This window comes from Oncorhynchus masou, chromosome 30, assembly GCF_036934945.1.
Source record: "Oncorhynchus masou masou isolate Uvic2021 chromosome 30, UVic_Omas_1.1, whole genome shotgun sequence".
Lineage (NCBI taxonomy): Eukaryota > Metazoa > Chordata > Actinopteri > Salmoniformes > Salmonidae > Oncorhynchus > Oncorhynchus masou.
Genome location: NC_088241.1, coordinates 29,056,393 through 29,072,701, shown reverse-complemented (window position 1 = coordinate 29,072,701; position 16,309 = coordinate 29,056,393). Strand labels below are relative to the sequence as shown.

At 44.4% G+C, this 16,309-nt stretch overlaps 1 protein-coding gene and 1 non-coding gene across 2 annotated transcripts in view; one reads left to right on the top strand and one right to left on the bottom strand.

Annotated features, from left to right (window-relative positions):
• The window catches only part of LOC135522485 (NADP-dependent malic enzyme-like), a 127,046-nt gene that overhangs the window by 90,662 nt on the left and 20,075 nt on the right, over positions 1-16,309 (bottom strand). The window lies entirely within an intron of this gene.
• On the top strand, positions 9,361-9,436 carry trnaa-ugc (transfer RNA alanine (anticodon UGC)). Its single transcript has one exon. It is a non-coding gene; the product is annotated as a tRNA-Ala (tRNA).

Here is a 16,309-nt window from a genome sequence, read left to right as displayed (position 1 = left end):
TCCGATTTCAAGTGACACCAGTCTCCACTAATCCATAGAAGTGCTGCCACCGCCCCATAGAGGGATCAGAGTGTGTGTAGCTGTGTGTTTTAAACACTCTGGCTGTATTTTTACATCTATGCATAATAAAATGCAAGTCTGCTGAACACATCAGATCCTGTCGCTGCTGGGATGGAATTGAAGTTGTGGTGCAACTTCTGTGTTTTGGAACGCACCCCACGAGGGCTTGGCCGAAATGTACAGCTTTTTCAAGGAATTGGCACTTTTACATCTGGTTGAGGGGTTTGATTACATGGGCGCAGAGAGAGTGAAGTAGAAAAGCATACAGTGCAATAAAATGTAGTGTTCTTGACGTTGTAATAACCGCAGGCACATTTTCAAACCTTCGCAGATTTTCTTAAAAAAAAAATATATTATAACATTATTGGGTTCGGTCTCAACTGAACTTGGGGCTAATGAGTCTGGGACAACACAGTTTACAGTGCATGCATACGCAGTGCACAACATCACAGACAGGAAAACAAACACACAAACACACAGATTCCTCTTGGCAGAACATCTGAGGAACAGGATAAGTATTTGCCTGAACACTTCTCAAATCAGCAATGTTTTTTTGTAAAAGTTCTATTGAGGAGCCTTCACACAGATTCTGTTATAAATACCAGGGGACGTTTGGGCTGAGAGGTTGAGAGCTTGGATGTCATCTATTGTACCTGTGACTTTCAGTGAACCCATGGTCTGATGTCAATGCACTCAATTTCTGTCAGCAGGCCAACAGTGTGTCTAGTCACAGCGCAAAGCCTACACTAGTCATGGATTTCTGGTTTTCCATACTGCCACATAACAGCACATTATAATACAGTAAAGCCTAAAGTACATCAACCACTTTTGGTCAGATGTAACCACTGTAGCAGTTCCAATTGACATTGACACTTGTCCCTTGTGCTAGAGCTAAAAACACATACAAAAACACACCCTGCACTGAATGCCATTTCAATGATGATTAGGTAAAATTCTAGATTGTTCTGCTGTTTAAGAACAATGTTTGTTATTTCAATAAAGTTAACGTTCCCTCTTTGTGCCTGTCCTTTCTCCAGCCTTGACTGAGTATGTACTTAAATGACCTGAGGAGCAGACACTCAATACTGCCAGCTCGGGAATTACTACCTTCCTCATAATCAAAAGATACATTCTATTTTGCTAAGAGCCAGTGGTTGACATCATAAAGAGTGTCTCTTTAGAGGCTTTGGACTGCACTGGCCATTATACAGCTGTTTAAGTGGCTCATACAACTGACCATGAGACATATTGGAGACGAGACTAGAAGCTCTGGAAATGAAGCAAGGTTTTTAAAATACATGAATCGAGCTTCAAATAGTGTGGTGACATTATTATATGAGATCAAGCCTCAGATGTGTGACCGCACATGCCACATGTGTCAAACCAGAGAGGAAGAGGCGATGGAAAGGGATAACTGGGCCAAAAATTCTGTCTTCTTCCAGCAGGTGGCATTTTTTATATTTTTTGCTCCAAGCGTAGAGTTTTTAAAAACGTCCCTTTTTCAGGACCCTGTCTTTCAAAGAGAATTTGTAAAAATCCAAATAACATCACAGATCTTCATTGTAAAGGGCTTAAACACTGTTTCCCATGCTTTTTCAATGAACCATAAACATTGAATGAACATGCACCTGTAGAACGGATGTTAAGACACTAACAGTTTACAGACGGTAGGCAATTAAGGTCACAGTTATCAAAACAGGACACTAAAGAGGCCTTTCTACTGACTCTGAAAAACACCAAAAGAAAGATGCCCAGGGTCCCTGCTCATCTGCGTTAACATGCCTTAAGAATGCTGCAAAGAGGCATGAGGACTGCAGATGTGGCCAGGGCAACAAATTGCAATGTCCGTACTGCGAAACGCCTAATACAGAGCTATAGGGAGAGAGGACGGACAGATGATCGTCCTCGCAGTGGCAGACCACGTGTAACAACACCTGCACAGGATCGCTAAATACGAACATCACACCTGCGGGACAGGTACGGAATGTCAACAACCACTGCCCGACTTACACCAGGAACGTACAATCCCTCCATCAGTGCTCAGACTGTACGCAATAGGCTGAGAGAGGCTGGACTGAGGGCTTGTAGGCCTGTTGTGAGGCAGGTCCTCACCAGACATCACCAGCAACAATGGGCATAAACCCACTGTTGTTGGACCAGACAGGATTGGCAAAAAGTGCTCTTCACTGATGAGTCGCGGTTTTGTCTCACCAGGGTGATGTTCGGATTCGCGTTCATCGTCGAAGGGTATGTCATGGTCTGGGGCGGTGTGTTACAGCATCATCGGACTGAGCTTGTTGTCATTGCAGGCAATCTCAACGCTGTGCATGACAGGGAAGACATCCTCCTCCCTCATGTGGTACCCTTTCTGCAGGCTCATCCTGACATGACCCTCCTGCATGACAATGCCACCAGCCATGCTGCTCTTTCTGTGCGTGATTTCCTGCAAGACATGAATGTCCGTGTTCTGCCATAGCCAGCAAAGAGCCCGGATCTCAAACCCATTGAGCACGTTTGGGACCTGTTGAATCGGAGGGTGAGGGCTAGGGCCATTCCCCCCCAGAAATGTCTGGTAACTTGCAGGTGCCTTGGTGGAAGTGTGGAAAAACCTCTCACAGCAAGAACTGGCAAATCGGGTGCAGTCCGTGAGGAGGAGATGCACTGCCGTACTTAATGCAGCTGGTGGCCACACCAGATACTAACTGTTACTTTTGATTTTGACCCCACCCTTTTTTCAGGGACACATAATTCCATTTCTGTTAGTCACATGTCTGTGGAACTTGTTCAGTTTATGTCTCAGTTGTTGAGTCTTGCTATGTTCATACATATATGTACACGTTAAATTTGCTGAAAATATTGACATTGCGAGGACGTTTAGTTTGACTTTATATGGAGGTCAATGAGAGAGCATCAAATTTGATTAACAAAAATGTAATGGCTTGTTTGCTAAATGTGGCTTATTTGATCAAATAGAAGTTTCATAATGCTTAGGTTGTGTAATGAGTGTAATGATATACAGCTGAAGTCAGAAGTATTAAAACTCATTTTTCAACCACTCCACAAATTTATTGTTAATAATCTATAGTTTTGGCAAGTCAGTTAGGACATCTACTTCGCACATGACAAGTAACTTTTCCAACAATTGTTTACAGACAGATTATTTCACTGTATCACAAATATAGAGGGTAAGAAGTTTACATACACTAAGTAGACTGTGCCTTTAAATAGCTTGGAAAATTCCAGAAAATTATGTCATGGCTTTAGAAGCTTCTGATAGGCTAACTGACATCAGTTGAGTCAATTGGAGGTGTACCTGTGGATGTATTTCAAGGCCTACCTTCAAACTCATTGCCTCTTTGCTTGACATCATGGGAAAATCAAAAGAAATCAGCCAAGATCTCAGAAAACAAATTGTAGACCTCAACAAGTCTGGTTCACCCTTGGGAACATTTTCCAAACGCTTGAAGGTACCACATTCATCTGTACAAGCAATAGCATGCAAGTATAAACATCATGGGACCATGCAGCCGTCACACCGTTCAGGAAGGAGACACGTTCTGTCTCCTAGAGATGAATGAACTTTGTTGCATAAAGCGCAAATCAATCCCAGAACAACAGCAAAGGACCTTGTGAAGGGAAACGGGTACAAAAGTATCTATATCCAATGTGAGAAACGAGTCCTATATTGACATAACCTGAAAGGCCTCTCAGCAAGGAAGAAGCCACTGCTCCAAAACCACCATAAAAAAAGCCAGACTACAGTTTGCAACTGCACATGGGGACAAAGATGGTCTGATAAAAGAAAACTACAACTGTTTGGCCATAATGAAGCATGGGGGTGGCAGCATCATGTTGTGGGGGTGCTTTGCTGCAGGAGGGACTGGTGCACTTCACAATATAGATGGCATCATGAGGACAGAAAATTATGTGGATATATTGAAGTAACATCTCAAGACAGATCAGTCAGGAAGTTAAAGCTTGGTCACAAATGGGTCTTCCAAATGGACAATGACCCCAAGCATACTTCCAAAGTTGTGGCAAAACAGCTTAAGGACCACAAAGTCAAGGTATTGGAGTGGCCTTCACAAAGCCATGACCTCAATCCTATAGAAAACATGTGGGCAGAACTGAAAAAGCATGTGTGAGCAAAGAGGCCTACAAAACCGGACTCAGTTAAACCAGCTCTGTCAGGAGGAATGGGCCAAAATTCACCCAACTTCTTGTGGGAAGCTTGTGGAAGGCTACCCGAAACATTTCACCCAAGTTAAACAATTTAAAGACAATCCTACCAAATACTAATTGTGTATATGTAAACACCTGACCCACTGGGAATGTGATGAAAGAAATAAAAGCTGAAATAAATCACTCTACCATTATTCTGAAATGTCACATTCTTAAAATAAAGTGGTGATACTAACTGACCTAAGACGGGAATTCTTTACCAGGATTAAGTGTCAGGAATTGTGAAAAACTGCATTTAAATGAATTTGGCTAAGGTGTATATAAACTTCCAACTTCAACTGTAAGTAGGACACGTTAGGCAGTAGGTACATCCAGCAGGTAGCCTAGTGGTTAGAGCATTGGCCCAGTAACTGAAAGAATGCACACACATACCCACCCATGCACGCACATACAAACTTGTTCTCTTGAATAATTGTGTGCATTTGGACAAGCATTAAAACAAAACAGTGGCCCACACAGTAGCAGCACTGACACAGTTAGGGGCTTGTCTGTGTCAGAGCTAAATGTCAAGGCATGTCTGAGAGAGTGAGATGACCCATGGACTCAGTCTCATTAAGAATAATTACTCGCACAATTCCGTGGTCGCTCAAAGGCTCCTAGTGTAATATGTGAAATGGAGCCCCTCCATGGAACCCAGCCCAAATGAGCAATTAAATTCCCCGACAATGGATCAGGAAGCCTGGGCCGACAGGGCAAGCCACTGAGTAGGGAACTATGGAACCACCTTCCGATTGGGGACATAGATGGCTGGATTGGTGACGTGGAAGGGGGGGGAGGAGAGAAGGAGCAGGAGGAGAGGGTAGGAGTAGGGCCCTGCTTTTCTGCTTATCCACTGTATGCTTGGATGTCAAGAAATATTATATCGACATGGTCTGCAGCTCCTGGCAGGGTTAACGTGGGAACCGGCAGGTGGATTTGGTGTGTGACTGACTAGCTATATAATCGAGCAGCATCAACCCTCAACTTAGTCCGTAAATAGAACTGACTATCCTCTCAATCAACCACCACAGACCCTGTCAGTCACTACAGCCTGGTGAGGCCCTCCGATAGCTACTGAGGAAAGCCATTCTCCAAAACGAATCAGATAACAGTTAGAGAGTGATGAGATAAGATGGCGTGAAGGGAAGAGGTGGTGAAGGAGGATTGTGTTCCTAATATGGGTGTCATATTTTAAACTGTTCAACTCACAAACATTTCCACTTGTTGTTAAGGTGGTGGAGCAAGTATTAGTTTCTTGAGAAACAATGGAACAATGTGTTGTCAAACACCTTTTGCTGTTTCAGTCAGTAACTGGGGTTGAGTTCTAGTAAGCCCAGGCTCTTGAAAGGAAAATATACAATTGGAACATCGTGCTAGAAAATAGAAAATGGATTAATAATGATGCTGTTTCCACTTTCCATTAATCATCAATGGAATAGATTCCTTCGTTCTTCGTTGGTGAATGTTTGCACTCACTCAAACACGAAAAAATATGCATTCTTGACCAAACAGACACACATGCACTACATGAACAAAAGCATGTGAACACCTGCTCGTTGAACATCTTAATCCAAAATCATGGGAATTAATATGGAGTTGGTCCCACTTTGCTGCTATAACAGCCTCCACTCTTCTGGGAAGGCTTTCCACTAGATGTTGGAACATTTCTGCAGGGACTTGCTTCCATTCAGCCACAAGAGCATTCGTGAGGTCGGGCACTGTTGTTGGGCGATTAAGGCCTGGCTCGCAGTCTGCGTTCCAATTCATCCCTAAGGTGTTCAATGGGGTTGAGGTCAGGGCTCTGTGCAGGACATTCAAGTTCTTCGACATCGATCTCAACAAACCATTTCTGTATGGACCTCGCTTTGTGCACGGGGTATTGTCATGCTGAAACAGGAAAGGGCCTTCCACAAATTGTTGCCACAAAGTTGGAAGCACTGAATCATTTAGAATGTCATTGTATATGCCTCACAGGTGACGCAACAGTCTAGTGCACTAGCTGTGCCACCAGAGACTCTGGGTTCGTGCTCAGGCTCTGTCGCAGCCGGCCGTGACTGGGAGGTCCGTGGGGCGATGCACAATTGGCCTAGTGTCGTCCGGGTTAGGGAGGGTTTGGCCAGTAGGTATATCCTTGTCTCATCGCACACCAGCGACTTCTGTGGCGGGCCAGGCACAGTGCGCGCTAACCAAGGTCGCCAGGTTTCCTCCGACACATTGGTGTGGCTGGCTTCCGGGTTGGATGCGCACTGTGTTAAGAAACAGTGCGGCTTGGATGCGTTTCGGAGGACGCATGACTTTCGACCTTAGTCTCTCCCGAGCCCGTACCGGAGATGTAGCGATGAGACAAGATAGTAACTACTAATAATTGGATACTAAAAAAGGGGGTCATTTTTGTTTTAAACACACAAATAAAGAATGTCATTGTATGCTGTAGGGTTAAGATTTCCCATCACTGGAACTAAGGGGCCTGGCCCGAACCATGAAAACAGCCGCAGACCATTAATACTCATCCACCAAACTTTACAATTGGCACTATGCATTTCGGGCAGGTAGAATTCTCCTGGCTTCCGCAAAACCCAGATTCCTTTGTTGGACTGCCAGATGGTGAAGCATGATGCATCACTCCAGAGAATGCTTTTCCACTGCTCCAGAGTCCAATGGCGACAAACTTTACACCACTCCAACCGACGCTTGGCATTGCGCATGGTGATCTTAGGTTTGTGTGCGGCTGCTTGGCCATTGAAACCCATTTCATGAAGCTCATAACGAACAGTTCTTGTACTGATGTCGCTTCAAGAGGCAGAGAGGAACTAGGTAATGAGTGTTGCAACAGAGGACAGACCATTTTTAGCACTCGGCGCTCCCGTTCTGTGGGCTTGTGTGGCCATTGTAGTTCATAGATGTTTCCACTTCACAATAACAGCACATATTCAATCGCTCCCTATCCCAGTCTGCTGTCCCCACATGCTTCAAGACAGCCACCATTGTTCCTGTACCCAAGAAGGCAAAGATGAACTAAATGACTACCGCCCCGTATCACTCACTTCTGTCATCATGAAGTGCTTTGAGAGACTAGTCAAGGATCATATCACCTCCACCTTACCGGCCACCCATAGACCCACTTCAGTTTGCATACCGCCCCAACAGGTCCACAGACGATGCAATTGCAATCACACTGCCCTATCCCATCTGGACAAGAGGAATACCTATGGAAGAATGCTGTTCATTGACTACAGCTCAGCATTCAACACCATAATACCCTCCAAGCTCATCATCAAGCTGGAGGCCCTGGGTCTCAACCCCGCCCTGTGCAATTGGATCCTGGACTTTCTGAAGGGCCGCCCCCAGGTGATGAAGGTAGGAAACAGCATCTCCACTTCGCTGACCCTCAACACTGGGGCCCCACAAGGGTGCGTGCTCAGCCCCCTAATGTACGCCGTTCACCCACGACTGCGTGGCAATGCACGCCTCAAACTCAATCATCAAGTTTGCAGACGACACAACAGTAGTGGGCTTGATTACATACAACGATGAGACAGCCTACAGTGAGGAGGTGAGGGCACTCTGAGTGTGGTGTCATGAAAACCTCTTACTCAACATCAACAAAACAAAGGAGATGATTGTGGACTTCAGGAAACAGCAGAGGGAGCACCCCCCTATCTACATCGAAGGGACAGCAATGGAGAAGGTGGAAAGTTTAAAGTTCCTCGGCATACATATCACAGACAAACTGAAATGGCCCAACCCTCTTCAACCTCAGGAGGCTGAAGAAATTTGGCTTCACCCAAAACCCTGACAAACTTTTACAGATGTCCAATCGAGAGCATCCTGTCGGGCTGTATCACAGCCTGGTAGGGCAACTGCACCACGCTCAACCGCAAGGCTCTCCGGAGGGTGGTGCGGTCTGCACAACGCATCATCGGGGGCAAACAACCTGCCCTCCATGTCACCTACAGCACCCAATGTCACAGGAAGGCTAATAAGATCATCAAGGACCTCAGCCTCTCAAGCCACTTCCTGTTCACAACGCTAACATCCAGAAGGCGAGGTCAGTACAGGTGCATCAAAGCTGGGACCGAGAGACTGAAAAATAGCTTCTATCGCAACGCCATCAGACTGCTAAACAACAATCCCTAACTCAGAGACCCAATCACTGGTCACTTCAATAAAATGGATTGCCAAGAGTGTGCAAAGGTGTCATCAAGGCAAAGGGTGGCTACTTTGAAGAATTCATTACTACATGGTTAACAAACGGATCACTAGTCTCTTTAAACAATTCCACTTTAAACAATGCCACTTTAATCATGTTTACATATCTTACATTACTCATATCATATGTATTGTATACCATCTATTGCACCATGCCTATGCCGCTCAGCCATCACTCATCCATATACTCTATTTATATGTACATATTCTCAATCACCCCTCTAGATTTGTGTATGAGGTAGTCGCTGGGAAAGTGTTAGATTACTTGTTAGATATTACGGCACTGTCAGACCTATAAGCACAAGCAAGCATTTCGCTACACTTGCATTAACATCTGCTAACCATGTGCATGTGACCAATAACATGCTGGTTTGCTTCGGAAGCTAAGCAGGGTTGGTACTGGTCAGTCCCTGGATGGGAGACCAGATGCTGCTGGAAGTGGTGTTGGAGGGCCAGTAGGAGGCACTCTTTCCTCTGGTCTAAAAAAAAGACATATCCCAATTCCCCAGGACACTGCCCTGTGTAGGGTGCCGTCTTTCGGATGGGACGTTAAACGGGTGTGCTGACTCTGAGGTCATTAAAAATCCCATGGCACTTATCATAAGAGTAGGGGTGTCAACCCCGGTGTCCTGGCTAAATTCCCAATCTGGCCCTCGAACCATCATGGTCACGTAATAATCCCCAGTTTACAATTGGCTCTATCATCCCCCTCCTCTCCCCTTTAACTATTCCCCAGGTCGTTGCTGCAAATGAGAACGTGTTCTCAGTCAACTTACCTGGAAAAATAAAAAAATAACTTTATATTTGACTTGACTTACAGTTAACTGGGGCAATACTAGCTGTGCAGAAATTTGACAAACTGACTTGTTGGGTCCTGTGTGGCTCAGTCGGTAGAGCATGGCGCTTGCAACGCCAAGCGGCGTGGGTTCGATTCCCGCTAGGGCCACCCATATGTAAAAGTAGTGTCCCCAGCCGACTTGTAAGTCGCTTTGGACAAAAGCGTCTGCTAAATGGGATATATATATATATTGAAAAGGTGGCATCCTATGATGGTGCCACGTTGAAAGTCACTGAGCTCTTCAGTAAGGCCATTCTACTGCCAATGTTTGTCTATGGAGATTGAATGGCTGTGTGCTCGAATGTATATACCTGTCAAGAGGTGGCTGAAATAGCCACATCCACTAATTTGAAGGAGTGTCCACATACTTTTGTATATATAGTTTACACACTCAATTGGACACGCGTACACACAGCTTGTCTTTTTGATTGCTTGCCATAATAGTTTTAAAGTTTGATTGCTGCAAAGCGTTCCTATTTTGCTTAGATAGTCGAGGGTTTGGCAGGGTGGACTGGAATTCTTCCACATGTGGCATACCACATCTAAGGTGACTGCACCCTGTGCCAACACGTGTCGCCCGCAGATCCATGTTCCAGGAGCTAGTGGTAACTAAGCAGACCTGTAATCTGCCCATGGGGCAATGCCACCCTCCAGCTCAGGCCACACTGCCACGGCCAAGCCTACCCCAAGAACACACAGTACACAAGGAAACTGGTAATTAGTAGACCAGATGGTGTAAGCATAGAATATAAAAGTATGTTATTTTCAAACTGATAAAAATCCTTCCGTGTATTCCAGAAAGTTCCAGAGTTCAAAAGCAGCGTTGTTTAGGTTATTCATTCTGGAGGGATAGTTTCAGAAGTTTGACTAGCCCTTCTCATACCCCAACCATGTAATCTCACATCTCCCACAAACCAAAATACAGAGAGATGTTCAGGGGCCTGCCTAGTTTAACTTCTTTGGGATAGGGGGCAGCATTTTCACTTTTGGATGAATAGCGTGCCCAGAGTAAACTACCCCCTACTCAGTCCCAGATGCTAATATATGCATATTATTAGTATTGTATAGAAACCAATTTGAAGTTTGAAGTTAAAGTTTGAAGTTTCTAAAACTGTTTGAATGATGTCTGTGAGTATAACAGAACTCATATGGCAGGCAAAAACCTGAGAAAAAATCCAAACAGGAAGTGGGAAATCTGAGGTTTGTAGTTTTTGAACTCAGCCCCTATCGAATTCACAGTGGGATATGGGTTATGTTGCACTTCCTAAGGCTTCCACTAGATGTCAACCATCTTTAGAACATTGTTTCAGGCTTCTCCTGTGAAGGGGGGCCGGATGGGAGCTGTTTGACTAAGGGGTCTACCAGCAGCCTCGTTCTCAGTCATTTCACATTGGAAGTATCTCTCGTTCCATTGCTTTTCTACAAACAATGGAATTCTCCAGTTGGAACATTATTGATCATTTATGATAAAAACATCCCAAATATTGATTCTATACTTAGTTTGACAAGTTTCTTCGACCTGTAATATGACTTTTTGAACTTTTCATCCGACTGGACCTGAACGCGCTTTTGGATTTGTTAACCAAACACCCTAACAAAAGAAGCTATTTGGACATAAATGGACATAAATGGACATTATCAAACAAAACAAACATTTATTGTGGAACTGTGATTCCTGGGAGTGCATTCTGATGAAGACCATCAAAGGTAAGTGAATATTTATAATGCTATTTATGACTAATGTTGACTTCGCAACATGGCGGATATTTCTTTTGGCTGGTTTGGGCTCTGAGCGCAGTACTCAGATTATGCTTTTTCCGTTTTTTTGAAATCTAACACAGCGGTTGCATTAAGGAGAATTGTATCTAAAATTCCATGCATAACGCTTGAATTTTCATTAACATTTATAATGAGCATTTCTGTGAATTCATGTGGCTCTCTGCAATATCACTGCATGTTTTGGCACTACTGAACATAACACGCCAATATAAAATACGATTTTTGGATATAAACATGAACTTTACCGAACAAAACATACATGTATTGTGTAACATGAAGTCCTATGAATGTCATCTAATGAGGATCATCAAAGGTTAGTGATTAATTCTATTTCTATTTGTGCTTTTTGTGACTCCTCTCTTTGGCTGGAAAAATGGCTGGATTTGTCTGAGTTGGTGACCTAACAATCATTTGTGGAGCTTTTGCTGTAAAGCATTTTTGAAATCAGACACTGTGGCTGGATTAAAGAGAATTTTATCTTTAAAATGGTGCCTAATACTTATATGTTTGAGAAATTTGATTTATGAGATTTCTGTTGATTTGTATTTGGCGCCCTGCAATTTCATTGGCTGTTGGAGAGGGGTTCCGTTAGTCCTAGACAGGTTAACCTCAAATACACTAAAAGTTTAAAATGTCCAACCCTGCAGGAAAGTTCTCCTGCAACAGGGTGATCAAATTAAAATCTTACATCTGTAACACTGCTCATAATTTGTCTCTTCCAACCTGAAGTACAATTTGCCCTCCCGCTGTTGACATTTCCTGAATTGCCCCCCCTCTTTTCTGTGTGTCCCCTGAGCACTCTGTTTTGGTGGAAGCGAAGCCCCCTCTTCTTGAAGAGAAAAGAACATTGAGCGAGACCTAGGCCAGACATCCCACTCCCCCCAGTCTGAGATTAGATACAGAAACATAAGCCCTTCATGGAAGACAGATGGATAATGTTTGGCAGAAAAGATTCACTGGCACAAACATGTGATCAGAGAGGTTTGGACTCTGCCGCTCTCCAGAGCGATATGGAAGGGGGACTGGAGTGCTCTCTGTTCATTCCAGAGAGACAGAGAGCACTAAGCTGAGCTGACCCACTGCACCTCCACTGATGCTTTCCCCACTGTAGGGTGTATAGGGCACAAGGGAAGTGCACACAATCGAAAGGACGAAGTGTGGATAAAGACTCATTAACTCGGTTTATTGCAATTCCACAGTGTATAGCCCTGGACTCATCAGCACACAAAGGGCTCTTCATGGCACATGAGGCTCATCGATCAACATGGCCAACAGCTGTATGAAACTGCTGAAGATGATGAAAAGGAACTAAGTGTTGTTGTAGTGTTGAAGCCCTGTGTTCAACTTTAAGCTGATCTGGCTGGTATTCAGATATAAATGTCCTCCATAGAGCTGACATGATTCTCTATTCTACATGACAGTGAAGCATTTCTGTTCTACATATAAATATTTATATCTAAACACTATGTAACGTTGCACCCCACTGGAGGTGGCCTTGGAGTTTCTGCTGGGTCTGAAGTAGGCTAAGTCCCAGGGCAGTACTCCGTCTAAACACCCACAGCTGACGAAACCGGGAATGAAGGCTATTACCGTAAAACATGGCCAGCCATCAGCTAAACCACACTATTACTACAACAGGATCTTCAGACCACACATCGTCTGGGTTAAGGTGTTGCATGTGATTGGGGTCCATTGGGTCTTGATTGGTGGACAATGAGAGAAGGGGTGGATTTGCTTTTCTACTGAAATGACAAGGAGTCATTGTCTGGAAACCTGTCCATATGGGCACCATTATACTGTACTAGAATAAATATGTTTGTGAAATGCACATTAAGATCATTTGGAAGAGCTGAGACGATTCCAGAACGGCTAATATTGTAAAGTCAGAAAATTGTAAGTTAAAGCCACATCTGGGCCACATCCTGACTGATGGCAGCCCATTCTTGCATAATCAATGGTTGGGGTTTGTCAGAATTTGTGGTTCTTGTTTGTCCACCCGCTTCTTGAGGATTGACCACAAGTTCTCAATGGGATTAAGGTCTGGGGAGATTCCTGGCCATGGACACAAAATATCTATGTTTTGTTCCCCGAGCCACTTAGTTATCACTTTTGCCTTATGGCAAGGTGCTCCATCATGCTGGAAAAGGCATTGTTCGTCACCAAAATTGTGAGTGAGCCCACTCCCTTGGCTGAGAAGCAACCCCACACATGAATGGTCTCAGGACGTTTTACTGTTGGCATGACACAGGACTGATGGTAGCGCTCACCTTGTCTTTTCCGGACAAGCTTTATTCTGTATGCTCCAAACAATCGGAAAGGGAATTCATCAGAGAAAATGACTTGACCCCAGTCCTCAGCAGTACAATCCCCGTACCTTTTGCAGAATATCAGTCTGTCCCTGATGTTCTTCCTAGAGAGAAGTGGCTTCTTTGCTGCCCTTCTTGACACCAGGCCATCCTCCAAAAGTCTTCGCCTCACTGTGCGTGCAGATGCACTCACAACTGCCTGCAGCAATTCCTGAGCAAGCTCTGTACTGGTGGTGCCCCGATCACGCAGCTGAATCAACTTTAGGATGGTCCTGGAGCTTACTGGACTTTCTTGGACGCCCTAAAGCTTTCTTCACAACAATTGAACCGCTCTCCTTGATGTTTTTGATGATCCGATGAATGGTTGATTTAGGTGCAATCTTACTGGCAGCAATATCCTTGCCTGTGAAGCCCTTTTTGTGCAAAGCAATGATGATAGCACGTGTTTCCTTGCAGGTAACCATGGTTGACAGAGGAAAAACAATGATTCCAAGCACCACCCTCTTTTTGAAGCCTCCAGTTTGTTATTCAAACTCTATCAGCATGACAGAGTGATCTCCAGCCTTATCCACGTCAACACTCACACCTGTGTTAACGAGAGAATCACTGACATGTCAGCTGGTCCTTTTGTCGCAGGGCTGATATGCAGTGGAAATGTTTTTGGGGGATTCAGTTCATTTGCATAGCAAAGAGGGACTTGCAAGTAATTGCAGTTCATCTGATCACTCTTCATAACATTCTGGAGTATATGCAAATTGCCATCATACAAACTGAGGCAGCAGACTTTGTGAAAATTAATATTTGTGTCATTTTCAAAACTTTTGGCCACGACTGTACATTACTTCCTTATTGTACAGCGGCGTACCACATCATCCTTTTGTTTGATCAATTGTGGCATGTGTGTCTAGACGCTGTGAAAACAGTGGGGCTGGAGCAGGGTTTGGGGAGGGGTCATCCAGTGTGTGTGTGTGTGTGTGTCCAACAGAAGGGGCTCCCAGTTATCAGGGAGTCCAGAGAGAGGTTCTGTTATTCTGCAGCTCAAAGACAAACTGGCACCAGAACAAACTGGCACCACTGCTGGCTTACTGCATGACACAATACGTGCCAAGACTGGACTCAGACATTCACGGTCCACTTGCCTCCCCGGCTTGGCCCGGGCTGACTAGCTCAGCCAGTATGTCTGTTATATAAACCCTCACCACCTCCCTTTCTCACTGTCTCTGGTGCTGCCACGTAGCCAAACAAGCAAGAGAGAGTGAGTAAGTGAATAGAGAGACAGAGAGAGAGGGAGCAAAGAAGAGAGGGAGGAGGAGAGAGAGAGGGCAAGAAAGACTGGCACTTTGAGGCTTACTGGGTGATCTGAAAGGACTCAATGAGTTAGTAGCAGATCTACAATACAGGCCGCTCTCCCTCGTGAATATAACTTTACCTCTTTCTTTCTCTCTCTCACACGTTTGCATTCACACACACTTGCATTTTAGACACACATGCCACACTTACACTCACCATCTCACACACAGGTGTGGAAAATAAGTTGGCTCTGCCTGGAGAGCCCCTCACACTCTCACACACACCCACGCATGCACACACACACACCATCCAATCCAGCTCTTCTCTCAACACCAGCCTCTCCACTGGGGTGTTAATGAGTCTGACGTGTTAGTGTCAGAGAGTAACAATTCCGTAACTACATGCTGGGAGACGGGAAGCAAGTACAGGGTGAGGATTTAATAATAAATAGACATGTAACTAAACAAGAACAGCATCTGAACAAGAGAAACAAAACAACATCAATGCAGACACAGGAATGAAACTGAGGAAGTGACAGATATATGGGAGGCAATCAGTGACGTGATGGAGTCCAGGTGAGTCCGATGCAGCACTGGTGTGCGTAATGATGGTGACAGGTGTGCGAAATGATGAGCAGTTTGGAAAACTCAGACGCCAGAGAGGGGAAGCGGGAGCAGATGTGACACAGAGACCCCAGGGAGGGAGCAGGGGGCAGTGTTAGCTAGTTGGTGCACTGGCCTAGCACCCTGACTGAGCCAAGGCACATAGGGCTGATCTCTGATGGACAGCATGGGGAAAGACATGGGAAGAGAGTGACAGCACTGCACCACAGATTTTTGTACAGGCTGGATCACACGTGTTGAGTGAGAAGCAGAGCATTTCCTGTACATGCATACGCTGGGGGCATGGACAAGTAGAATGCATGAACAGAGACAGATGGAAGACAAGGAGCATAATCATTGGATTACCTGTCAGGTCAAAATTCTGGAAAATTGTGTCGCGTCAGTTAGGCTGGGTTCTGTACAAGAATTAAGGCTACTGGCTACCTGACAGGCTCACTTTCCCATTGAACTAGTCATCTTTCTTCTCGAATCCGTAGAACTTAAAACAGAGGTAAGATAGATATAGATTTTGATACATGATGTAGTATTTTCATATTTTAGTATACCCTTTCATATTAATTCAAAATTCAGTTCTTTCTTGAAGTTCTCACAAAAACAAGCTTGTCTCTGAAATGTCAACTCAGCACTGAACATATTCCAAGCTTTCTATTTTCCAAAGCCTTTCACATTTAATTCAGCTCGTGTCATTCTAATTTTTGCAACCTGCGGAAACAACTTCAAAGACAACAACAAAATGTAAAATCTGCACCGCTATGTCAGAGCTCGATGCTTATTATCAGATGTATTAGGTTATGAAATCCGACTTTTTGGATATAATGTTAATGATATGTTAGAGAAAGACCCCACTGAACGATTCAGAACTTGCGTAATTATATTTATCTTGGTAAAATGTATTTAATAACATAAGTTAAATTTCATCACAAAAGCAGCCTGGAGAAGAAGGCTGGCGTTTTATGTGTTCCTATCCAATTGTGTTTTTTTTA